This window comes from Nicotiana attenuata, chromosome 7 (genome assembly GCF_001879085.1).
Source record: "Nicotiana attenuata strain UT chromosome 7, NIATTr2, whole genome shotgun sequence".
Classification (NCBI taxonomy): domain Eukaryota; kingdom Viridiplantae; phylum Streptophyta; class Magnoliopsida; order Solanales; family Solanaceae; genus Nicotiana; species Nicotiana attenuata.
The window spans coordinates 86,480,378-86,491,450 of NC_031995.1; the positions used below are offsets into that span (position 1 = coordinate 86,480,378).

General features: G+C 37.7%; 1 long non-coding RNA gene across 1 annotated transcript; it reads left to right on the forward strand.

The window, feature by feature from the left end:
- Positions 1,172–8,405, forward strand: LOC109229417. The gene is made up of 2 exons (XR_002068566.1): positions 1,172–1,735; positions 7,307–8,405. It is a non-coding gene; the product is annotated as an uncharacterized LOC109229417 (long non-coding RNA).

Here is an 11,073-nt window from a genome sequence, read left to right on the forward strand (position 1 = left end):
AATAAGCCCCTCGGGCAATATCACAGAACAATACCAGCCCCTCGGGCTATATCTCATATCACAATGGGTACTCGCGCTCACTGGGGGTGTACAGACTCCGGGAGGGGCCCCTTACGACCCAAACGCATAATCAAGCCATCTCGTGGCATCATACAGGCTGTCGGCCTCATACGAATCTCAAGCCACCTCGTGGCGTAAAATCTCACGCCCTCGGCCTCTTATAAATCTCAAGCCACCTCGTGGCGTACAATCTCAGGCCCTCGACCTCATTAGTATAATCACTATATCACTGTTGTGGCGTGCAGCCCTACCCAAAATATCCTCACAGCACTGGCCCTCGGCCTTACTCAGTCAAAATCTCATAAGCCCCTCGGGCCGCAGTAAATATAAAGCTCAGCTCAAATACTTTGAAAATATCACTTAATGTGTTCAAAATAGAATAACATGGGTGAGTTTTTAAAGTAGTAAAAATATAGTATGACTGAGCTCCAGTACGAAATCAAACAGTGAGGAAACTATCATTTAAAAATCCCCTAAGGGTTCAAACAGTTGGCACGAAGCCCAAATACGGCATTTAGCCCAAATATATAATGATATCAAACAGTTAGCTATTAATACACAGTAAAATAGTCAAACAGGATGGACTAAGTCACAATCCCCAACGGTGCTCTACCCCACGCTCGTCAGCTAGCGTGTGAGTTGTAGACATGTGACTTTTGACCTTCCCCAAGATTTTCTGTATTTTAGTCCGAAAATATTTAATTTAGGCCTGATAGCGCTATTTCAATTAATTTTGACGCTTTTACTTTATTTTAGCATAAGAAAAATGAAAATTACAAAAAAATATTTTAGTTTATGTATTTTTCATAAGTTTTAAAAAAATTCAAAAAAATAGTACCTTTTTTTTGTCTTTATATAATTTCGAAAATACAAAAATAGTTTCATGTTTAGTTTAGTTAATTAGGATTAGTTTTGGCATAGTATAGTATTTCTATCTTATTTTAAAAGGCATTGTGTAGTGTACGGACCTTTTTAGACTCTTCTTTAGGACAAAAAATAAATAAAAAGACCCTAAGGACTTAACACAAAAAGACCTAGGGACTAATTGGCAAAATACACAAAATATAAATTTAATCCCTACCCCTATATAATACTACCTACGCCTAAAATAAACCTAGACCCCAAAAAATCCCAACAAGGAACGAGGCCCCATCCCTAATCCTCTAATCTGATTCTTCTCCAAAACAGATAGCTACAGAAGTTACTGTGAAATAATCATTTTCTCTTGGAATTTCTTTTTTTCATAGCTATGTAAACTCACTACAGCAACATCATCTTCCCCGTTGAGCATCACTTCATTTTTTCTTCATCATTAAAGCCATTTGTATCTCTAGAAATTAAAAATCTCACTGCAGATTCACTCTCCAAAAGCCACCATCCCTTTCCTTTATTCCATTAACACAGTTGAGTTTTTATCATCCTATTACCATAAGACCCAGCAGGAAACCAAAAAAAAACAAAAAAAATTCGAGATCTGGGTCTGAAGTTCCGTCCGAGGTCTCGGTGCGATTCATGTGTGCCGATTTTACTTCACATCGAAGGTCCTTGTGATTTTTATCTTTGTAAGTTGTCGAAGCTCTAATTAGAGTTGTCTTGCTGCGATTGTTGTTGGTTGTGGACGGAAATTGTTGCTGAGCTTCGTGTCGCTTTTCCTTCGTTTCTTTTAAAATACAAGGTAGGTGCACTTCTAATTTTCTGATTGTTGCTAGTTTAGAATGAATAAAATACTGATTTGATTTGGCTCCAGTTTTTCCATGTCATTTTGTTAAATCTGTTGGTTTACTTTGGACAAGCAAATGAAAATTTTTATTGTCATTTAAAACTGTGAGTGTTCTTTTTGTTGGACTGTTATTGGCTCTTCAATGTTGCCGTGTTTCGTTATTCACCTAGTTTCATGGAATAATGTTGCTTTACTATTTTTTATCTGTTTGCCAAGTTTAATTTTCATGAAATGAAGTAACGGAAGGTTTACGAGTAAAAATAGAACTGATGGCTAAGAATATGTCCCTAGGTTCTGTACGTTCTTGCAGGCATGTATGCAAAGTTTTGTTTTTTATGCATTTTGTCCCTTGGTCAAATTTGATTAGCAAGATTTGCTTGCTTAAATGCGGGCCCGCCTTCCCCCACCTTAGTTTATTTTATTTCATTCACAATAATCTCAAAATAGTTTAGGAAATTAATCTTTGAACATCCGTAGTTTGCTTTAGTTGAGTACAATCCTTTGAAATTAGAATCGGGGCGTGCCATTTAGTTGAATTTTCATGGCCCTCACAAAGTTAACCACGCGTAGTTGCTTTAGGCGCGTTATTTTAATAATTTACCTTCCTAAATTCGGGTGCGCATTTATGTGACCCAAATCTAAATCTCAACGTTAGATAAAATGTGTTACGAACTGCGGGTGCATTTATGTGACGTGGTTCGAAACATATTTTGATAACGTTGCAATCTTCCTAATAATGACTAAAAGCGGTTAAAGTTAAAATTTGCACATAGGTTCATAATTATTTAAAATCAGATAATTAAACCAAATATAACAGTTGAGCGACCGTGCTAGAACCACGGAACCTGGGAATGCCTAACACCTTCTCCCAGGTTAACAGAATTCCTTACCCGGATTTCTGGTTCGCGGACTATTAAACAAAGTCATTCTTTTCCTCAACTCGGGATTTTAAACCGGTGACTTGGGACACCATAAATCTCCCAAGTGGCGACTCTGAATCTTTTAATAAATAAATCCCGTTTCTATTGTCCTTTAATTGGAAAACTCTCTTTATTATACCCTCTTTACGGTGTGTAGTAAGAAAAAAGGATGTGTGACATGAGTCACCTCAACCTAGACGTACGCTGTGAAATTCCGAGGTTTCATACCCTCAGGACAACATTTAAAATCATTACTCACCTCGAACTAGCCCGAAAAGCTACTCTGCAACACGCTTGCCTCTCGAATCAACTTTCGAATACTCCAAATCTACAAAGTTCAGATTTTCATCATCAAATTATGCTAAACGAATGAATTTCAATTGAAAAATATCGATTTTAAGCATAAAATCCGAAATCAGTCAAAACCCGTCCCCCGGGCCCGCATCCCGGAACTGGACAAACTTTATACCAAAATATTCTTCATCATCTCACGAGTCCGTACATATAAAGAACTCAAAAATCGAAGTTCGTTTGACCCCTCAAATCATCCCTAGAAGGTCTCATAATCTCAAGCCCTAACTCCACATTTTTCTACTGATTTTCATGAATTAAACACTGATATTTTGTTCCTAAACCACAAATAATCGAGTTTTAGGGTCCAAAATCCTTACCTCAATGAAGAACCATGATTTTCTCTCTTCAAACCCCTCAAGGCTCTTTTCCTATTTAAAATGGTGTATAAGGGTTCAAAGTCGCGGAACAGGTCTTTAAAACATTCTGCCCAGCTATTAAAATTCCTTCATCGCGAACGCGGTCAAACCCTCGCGTTCGCGAAGCACAAAAATTCAGCTGACCAAAGCTCTTCTTCGCGAACGTGACCCCCCCCATCGCGAACGCGATGCCTCACCTCACAAACCTACGCGTACGCGTCCAAGCCTCCCGCGAATGCGACACTTACAATCCCGGCCTTTCGCGAACGTGATGGCCAAACCCGACGCCTCCCTTCCTGACCCTTTGCGAACGCGAAGACCAAAACGTCTGCAACTGCTAGAACTCAAAATCTGCAACTTTCTTAACTTCAAAACGATCCGATTGACCACCGAACTCACCCGAGGCCCTGGGTACATCAGCCAAAGGTACTAACATATCCTAATACCTTATTCAAACTTGTTCCAATCATCAAAACACTTCAAACAACATCAAATCACCCAAAACACATTGGATTCAAGCCTAAGTTTCTAAAAATTTTCGAATTCCGCTTTTGATCAAAAACCAAAACAAATCACGTCAGAATGACCTGAAATTTTGCACACACATCCCAAATGACACAATGAAGCTACTTCAACTCTCGGAATTCCATTCCGACCCCTATATCAAAATCTCACCTATCAACCGAAAAATGCCAAAAACTAACTTTCGCCAATTCAAGCCTAATTCTACACCGGACCTCCAAAATACATTCCGATCACGCTCCTAAGTCCCAAATCACCTAACGGAGCTAACCAAATTATAAAAATTTCAATCCGAGATCATATATTAACAAGTCAAATCTTGGTCAAACCCTTCAAATTTCAAGCTTCAAACTGAGAACTGTTCTTTCAAATTCATTCTGATCATCCTGAAAACCAAAGCCAACGATTTACATAAGTCATAATACACTACAAAAAGCGAGTCATGCCCGAGAACTGGCGAACAAAGTGCAAAAGCTCAAAATGATCGGTTGGGTCGTTACACACGTGTTCATCATCAGGGACTATAATGATCTGATGAGGTGTCAGGAGAAAACCAATGTCGAAAGTATAGCACAATGCCGTAGGACAATAATTATTGAAGCTTGTCATAGTGTGTCTTAGCTCTAAAATAAGTAACATCTCATAGTCCTAGTAACATTCTGTAAACACCTTCTCTCAAAGACTAATCTTATAGTTTCTCCTATATGTTACCGTTACGTTCTCCATCTGGTTTCCGATCTCTCTTAGTAGCATTCAGTAAACCCCTCTTTAGATTTCCCTGCTCTGTCAGCCCAAAACTTCAATAGACAGATATCAAGAGTTGAACTAACTGGAGGTGCTGCTTTTACCTCAACTAGAGGTGCTGCTCAAACCTCATACAAAGAGGTACTATGGAATCGACCCTCAATCACTGAAAGGAATCGGGTTAAGCTTCCTCTTAGACCCTATGAAGTTATCAATGGTAAACCTATTGTCATTTTGACAAAGGAAGAGAATGATATTTAGCACAAACTTGCAAATGTACAATTGTGGGTAAGTTTCTTTGAATTACTCTTCCAGACCTTCGATGGCATTACTACAGATGGGAAACCATTTGCCGCATTGTTGAACCTATTGGTATACCGCTCACTATGGATAAGGCTACTATATCCAAATCTAGACCTACTACTGCAAAGGTTTGTATTGAGATTGATCTTACTAAACCTCTCCTTACATAAGTAAATGTTGAGATCAGGAATGGGGAAGGCAATCTTGAGATGTTCACTCAAAAGGTGGAATATGAATCCCCCTTCTTACTATTATCATTGCAAGATGCAATGTCATTATGATAGTTCGTGTACAAGTTTACATCCATAATTGAGAAACGATGAGAGGAGTACATTATTATTGCACAATAATAATACACACAACAAAGGTCCAACATTTAGTGGGAAACATAAGGACTAGAGAAAATCTCTAGGACCAAACAAGAAAAATAGTGCTATTACTATCATACTAAACAGGAACTTGCCAAGAGGAGAAAAGATCAGTAGTAGGCACGAGCAGACAAATGAAATAGAAATGAGAGAGATTTCCACTGATGAAGGTTGGCAAATAATGTCAAATAAAAAGGTCAAAGGCAATAACTACAACAATGCCAACACAAAAAATGCTAATGATACAATAATCCAGTCTAGAGATCTCAAAACCAAAAATATTGATGTTGAAAATGGAGGAGCACAAACTCCTAATACAATGACTACTAACATTACTGTTATAGTAACTCACAATTCCAAGGGCTAGGTGGAAAGCATGGATGTAGTGAGGCCTTACAACAAGTACAATATTCAACATGAGGGCAACAATATCAACCATATGGAAATAAAACATACTTGATTTGATAAAGAACTGGAGGCTAAACAAAGGAAGGAAAAAACAACTTTCAAATGATCAAGACCAATGCTAGTAAATCAAAGCAAGACAAGAAAATTATCTTTCCTGAAGCAAAAGAAGAGGATATGGAAATGGATCTTTCACTGCTACAAGTTCAAGAAGGAAAAGAGCAGATTGTGTTAAGAAAATCCAAAAAATTCACTTCCAAAGCTTTCATTCAACCTGAGGTTTCCTTAGAAAATGAAGAACTATTAAATCAACATAGCTGCTAGCAAATTGCTCCACTATTTGGTTTGAAGTCAATGCCCATACGAAATATATGCACAGGAAGAGGAGATAGTATTTTTTATCAAGAATATAATGGGAAAATATAACCAACCCCAGATATTGTTAATAACATCCTAAACGATACATCTGACAGGTTGGAAGAAAATTTCTTTTTTGATGATACTGCTTACAAAGACTGTATGGCAGATATTTCTATGGATAACTCATCAGAAGATTATGACTCAGAAGATTATGACTCTTCTAAGTTTGATGATGAGCTTATCAGAAGGACTAGAGATCCTTTGAGTATGGAATATGTGGCTAATACTACCACACAAGTTCCAACAAAATATTTTGTACTACAATAATCTATCTCCCACAAATGATTTCAACACTTCTAATGAGAAATTTTTCCCCCCACCTATGGTGGCTCCGGACAATAAAGGTTGTACAAAAAATCTAACCATTAATGTTTCCAATGATTATTACACTTTCATGGATTATTAGGGGGATAGGATCCCAAGGAGCTTCTGAAAGACTCGGTATCATTCAAAATGAGCATAAAATCTCCTACATGTTTATTAAGGAGCCTATTGTGGGCGCTAGAAAAATTGAAAAATTCAAAAGGAAGCTGTGATATCAATCCTGCTTTCACAACTGCTTTGATAAGATCTGAATTTTCTGGTCTTTTGACTATACTCTTGATATAGTGTAAGATAAAGAGAAACATGCTTTGGTTCACATAATTCAATCACAAAGCCATGTTCCTTTTTATATATCTGTTGTTCATGCTAAATGTGATGAACAATTAAGGAATGTTCTTTGGGATGAATTGAGAACCATATCCAATACATGGCCCTCGGGGAGTTGTTGGTGACTTTAATATCATCACTTCTGCTGAAGAAAAGATTGGAGGACGTCCCTATAGGCTGGAGGAAAGCTTTAAATTTATTTCTCGTTTAAATGATTGTGATCTTCAAAATGAAGGTTTTCTTGGCTCCTTATATACATGGAGTGATAATAGAGATCCTCTTAACACCATCTGAAAGAGGTTTGACGGATTTGTATACAACTCATATTGGTTCGACCAATTTGGGGGAACCTCTGTGACTCATTTGTCTAGATCTTGTTCTGATCACGCACCTCTTCTCATCACTTACAAAGTCAATAATACTGATTATATTAAATACTTCAAATTTTTGAACATGTGGACTGATCATGATAATTTTTTGCAGGTGGTTCAACAGGCTTGGGATATTGAGGTAGCTGGAAATCCTCTTTACATCCTTATCAGAAAATAAAAAACACCTGCAAGACCCTTAGCCAATGGTCGAGGGAAGCCTTTGGGGATATTTATGAAGAACCTAAGAACTTAAAGATCCTCATTAGAAGTCTGGAAGAAGCTTCCTTAGCCAACAACAACCAAGAAATAGAATGAAACTCTCTAAAGCCAGAGTTGAATTCATCAGGTTCTTAAAGCTCCAAGATAGTATCTTGAGGAAGAAGGCTAGAGTCAAATGGTTAGAAGAAGGAGATGTCTACACAACTTTCTTTCATGATGTCATTAAGAACAAGAGAAGGAGACTAATGATTTAGAAGATCAAAGATATTGAGGGTAACTGACTGGAAGGTACAAAAGATGTTGTTGATGTTGCCCTCAAATATTTTGAGCACTTGTTCACTGCTGAAGAAGTTAAGGAGGACAGCATGGTACTGAATGTTGTTAACAAAATAGTGTTAGATGAAGATAATACTACATTAACTACTATCTCTACCCTCCAAAAAGTTAAGGATTCTGTTCTTTCTATTGATCAAGATAGCTCTCCTAGTCCTGATGGCTTGACTGGTAGGTCTTACCAAATATGCTGGAGAATTATTGCAGAAGACCCCCATAGAGCAGTAGTATCCTTTTTCCAGGGAGCCACTCTTCCTAAAAAAAATTTGCACCTGTATAGTAATGATCCCTCAAGTTGAAGCACCACAGAGTTTCTCTGAATTTAGACCTTTCAGTTTATGTAATATCTCTAGCAAAATCATTGCCAAGGTGATTAATTCCAGGTTAAATAGAATTCTTCCTAGAATTGTCACTCAAAATCAAAGTGGTTTTATTAAAGGTAGAGCCATTACTGAAAACATCCTGCTGGCATAAGAAATCATCGATGACATTGAAAAACCATGGAAAGGAGCCAATATGGTTATCAAACTAGACATGGTCAAGGCTTATGACAGAGTTTCATTGTCTTTTTTTGTTTTATGCTTAGGTAACTTGGATGCGCAAAAGAATGGACTGATCTTATATAAAATTTATCTCTAATAACAGGTATTCTCTTCTTGTTAATGATAGCAGCCAAGGTTTCTTTAAATCTGGAAGAGGTCTCAGGCAGGGAGAACCTCCTCCCCCCCCCCCCCCCCCCCCCTCTCTCTCTCTTTATTTTAACTGCTGAACTTAGGGGTGGGCATCGGTCGGTTCGGTTTTGTAGAAATACGGTTCGGTTTATTCGGTTTGTGATTTTAATAACCAAATCAAACCAAAGTATTTACGGTTCGGTGTGGTTTTTTCAAAATTCGGTTCGGTTATTTTCCGTTTATATTTTCGGTTTCAAACGGTTGTAGGGATGTAAATTTGAACTTCAGTCTAAACTATCCAAACATTTCACATGTATCAGCTATAACAAACAAATAACAAGAGAAACTGAGAAATAGAAATGAATTTATGAGGCAACAGATTACACAACGTTTTTCTTTTGGTGTGGAACTGGAACATACTAACAAAAGGAGAACACATAGATGCAATAAAATATTGTCACAATACTGCAATCTACCGTGAACAGCGGCTAGCTAGTAGTATCAGTCAAAAACAAAATTTCTAGACTTGATATGATGACAACTAAAAAACAAGAAAGACACAGCAAAAGGTCATAAATTAATAGAAAGAAAATTGAATTTGAATGCCGGTGATGTTTCGCACAGAGCTGAGGAAGAGCCGAAGAGGAACAGTAGCACAGTTGAGCTCGCAGTCGCAGGTCGCAGCTCGCAGAGACGCAGACGCAGAGGAGACTGGAGAGGAACTGAGGATCGAGGAAGAGGATTAGAGGAACCCTAAATCTAAAATTCTAAATTGGGTCTATGACTCTATGGGGGTAAATTGGGTGAGCCGGTGAGGTGGGCTTGGACATTTGGGCAATTGGGCTTGGACAATACTGGTTATAACTTGGGCAATTGGGATAGAACTAATAATCTAAATATCTAATACCCCTAAATTTCGGATTTTTAGTTTAACCGAAAACCGAATTACATAAATCGTGAACCGCATCGAAAATCGAAAATTAATAATTTTAAAACCGTGAACCGACCGAAAAACCGATTAAACCGAAACCGAAAAACCGAAATTCACAGTTCGGCCGGTTTTTTCGGTTCGGTCGGTATTATGCCCACCCCTAGCTGAACTTCTCTCACAAATTCTTAATAATATTCATTCTATCAGTAGATATAGAGGATTTTATATGAATGGACGGAGGCCTAATATCAACCACCTATCTTTTGCTGATGACACTATTATTTTTTGCAGCAGTATGAGTTACTCTCTTCAACTTACTCTGAAGACCTTAGCTCAATATGAGAAGGTCTATGTTCAGTTGATAAATAAAAGCAAAGGTTGCTTCACTATGTCCCCTGGCACAGCCCAAAGAACCATTACAAGGGTTTGAAGAATCTTGGGAATGAGATATGATCATTTTCTTATGAAGTATCTAGGGTGTCCCCTTCATACAAGAAGAATTTATCCTTTTATGCTGATATGGTGAACAAGGTGATCAACAAAATCAGAGGGTGGCATTTAAAATTCTTATCTTTTAGAGGAACAACTTCTCTTATATGACATGTCCTTCTTGCTCTTAACATTCACACATTGGTTGTTGTCCATCCTCCCAAAGGTACTATATCCATGATTAAGAAGTATATTAATATATTCTTCTAGTCTGGAGCAGAGGAAGGGGGAAAGCACCATTGGGTATCTTGGCACAATCTCTGTTTTCCATATGAAGAAGGGGGAGCAAACTTCAGAAAGGTGGAAGATATTTGCTTGGGTTTCACTACCAAACAATGGTGGAAATTAAGAACCACAAATTCTCTGTGATCCTTATTTATGAGAGCAAATACTGCTATAACTCTCACCCTATTTCAATCCCTTGATCTACTGCTCAATCCCATAGTTGGAAATCCAATTGTGACTTAAAAGACAAAGTGGATCAGAATATTTTGTGGAATGTTGGTAAAGGGAATATCAATTTTTGGTATGATAATTGGTCACCCATTGGCGCCCTATACAAGATGATTGAGGATGACTTAATTCAACAAAACATCATGATCAAGGAGATCTATAGTGATGGTCAGTGGAACAGGTATTACTTTTATGTTCAAACTCCTGAACAGATAAAGCTTCAGGTATCCCAGTTATACATAATTCATGATGATGGCACTGATGATACGCTTCACTGAACATGCTCCAATTCTGGTATATATTCTGGTAAATTCTCTATCTCTACAGCTTGGAACCTACTCAAACGTAAAAGACAAGTTTATAAATTTGACTCAAGAGTTTGGCATATGGACATTCCTTTCAAAATGTCTTTCTTAACTTGGGGAGCAGTGCATGACAGACCCTTTCCTTATATTTGCTCATGTTGCATAGGCCCTACCCTAAGCAACAGAAATGAAACAATCGAACATCTCTTTTGTGATGGCCAGTATGCCCAGAAAATATGAAAATATTTTATTGGTCACATTAGGATTAAGTATAATAATGTGACCATGAGAATACTTCTTCTTAATTGCTGGAACCAGAAGACTAGGAACTTAGCTACTAATTAAATGCTGAAAATCCTTCTTTTCTTCATTTGCTGGAAATTATGGAGATCCAGGTGTAGCTCAATGTATGGGATAGAGAGGCCTTCATTTTCAAGATTTATCTCACTAATTTCCTTCAACATTATCCAGTAGGTTA